Consider the following 2,500-nt stretch of genomic DNA (forward strand, 5'->3'; position numbering starts at 1 on the left):
CTAGACTGATTCCTTATAATCATTTGCCATACACCGGTGGAAGCTGCCGAGACGAGTAACTACATAGCGGGCTCGCCGTGTCACTAATGTACAGAGATACAATAGTTTCGACTGGAACCGGATTAAACGTATACACGGCGCTGATTAGTAATAGATAGAGCCATCAGAATACAGATAATGTATAGACCTGTCCGTATACATGCTGAAAGACTCTGCTCACAATCACACGTCAGCCAGACACTCTTATCACGCACTACTCTCTGCCTGTAACAGGCACACAGACAATATGTAAGCACCAGCATGGAACACCACCCAGTGCATCCTCTCTGCCACATTAGACAATCCACACTATCATAACCAGACCGGGAGGTCCACTCGGAAAACAGAATATCCCACCCTTCCGACAACCACCATTGCTCAGCTAAGCCACCAACACCCACACATGTCCCACACAGGGGTGCACCCAACATCACAATACTGCCTCCTGTCACACCACACAAACAATGGCAGGAATGAAAGACACAGGTCTGCCACAAGCATGGAATCAGAGCGCCGCCTGTTATGAGCCAAAGGTGCACCCTGACGTGGCAAATCAGATGATGCCGCAGTCATTTACTTACGATATTCACAATCAACAAACCGGCCCCCCCCCCCCCCAAAACACCTTTCCGTACAACAATGTGTACCTTAACCTAACCCATATTGTGCCTTAACCTAACCCGTATTGTACCTTAACCTAACCCGTATTGCGCCTTAACCTAACCCGTATTGCGCCTTAACCTAACCCGTATTGCGCCTTAACCTAACCCGTATTGCGCCTTAACCTAACCCGTATTGCGCCTTAACCTAACCCGTATTGCGCCTTAACCTAACCCGTATTGCGCCTTAACCTAACCCGTATTGCGCCTTAACCTAACCCGTATTGCGCCTTAACCTAACCTATGTTGCGCCTTAACCTAACCTATGTTGCGCCTTAACCTAACCTATGTTGCGCCTTAACCTAACCTATGTTGCGCCTTAACCTAACCTATGTTGCGCCTTAACCTAACCTATGTTGCGCCTTAACCTAACCTATGTTGCGCCTTAACCTAACCTATGTTGCGCCTTAACCTAACCTATGTTGCGCCTTAACCTAACCTATGTTGCGCCTTAGCCTAACCTATGTTGCGCCTTAACCTAACCCATATTGTACCTTAACCTAACCCATGTTGCGCCTTAACCTAACCCATATTGTACCTTAACCTAACCCATATTGTACCTTAACCTAACCCATATTGTACCTTAACCTAACCCATATTGTACCTTAACCTAACCCATATTGTACCTTAACCTAACCCATATTGTACCTTAACCTAACCCATATTGTACCTTAACCTAACCCATATTGTACCTTAACCTAACCCATATTGTACCTTAACCTAACCTATGTTGCGCCTTAACCTAACCTATGTTGCGCCTTAACCTAACCTATGTTGCGCCTTAACCTAACCTATGTTGCGCCTTAGCCTAACCTATGTTGCGCCTTAACCTAACCCATATTGTACCTTAACCTAACCCATGTTGCGCCTTAACCTAACCCATATTGTACCTTAACCTAACCCATATTGTACCTTAACCTAACCCATGTTGTACCTTAACCTAACCCATGTTGTACCTTAACCTAACCCATGTTGCGCCTTAACCTAACCCATGTTGCGCCTTAACCTAACCCATGTTGCGCCTTAACCTAACCTATGTTGCGCCTAAACCTAACCTATGTTGCGCCTAAACCCAACACACGTTGGGCCTAAACCCAACACACGTTGGGCCTAAACCCAACACACGTTGGGCCTTAACCCAACACACGTTGGGCCTTAACCCAACACACGTTGGGCCTTAACCCAACACACGTTGGGCCTTAACCCAACACACGTTGGGCCTTAACCCAACACACGTTGGGCCTTAACCCAACACACGTTGGGCCTTAACCCAACACACGTTGGGCCTTAACCCAACACACGTTGGGCCTTAACCCAACACACGTTGGGCCTTAACCCAACACACGTTGGGCCTTAACCCAACACACGTTGGGCCTTAACCCAACACACGTTGGGCCTTAACCCAACACACGTTGGGCCTTAACCCAACACACGTTGGGCCTTAACCCAACACACGTTGGGCCTTAACCCAACACACGTTGGGCCTTAACCTGCTCTGTAATTGTCATACGACGCGTTAAATTAGTGTAGTGTTGCCTAACTGCAACCCCCGCAATATAGTTTGCTACTCGCACTGCCCGGTCCCCAGAGTATCGCTTCATGTTAAACACCTTGCAGCTATACACTGTAATGCGGATGGCAGCAGGACGTACATGCTCAATGCCCTTCGCAGTTGTTCATTGGCATTCGCATGGCGAAGCACAGCCTACGTTGTGGTACGGCTTGTGTCAACTGTCCGCTGATGTTGTACGTCCAAATCACACACTGTACTGCACATTGGTCCTCATGTACTGAATGATACA

The sequence above is a fragment of the Schistocerca americana genome, unplaced genomic scaffold, assembly GCF_021461395.2.
Source record: "Schistocerca americana isolate TAMUIC-IGC-003095 unplaced genomic scaffold, iqSchAmer2.1 HiC_scaffold_98, whole genome shotgun sequence".
NCBI lineage: Eukaryota > Metazoa > Arthropoda > Insecta > Orthoptera > Acrididae > Schistocerca > Schistocerca americana.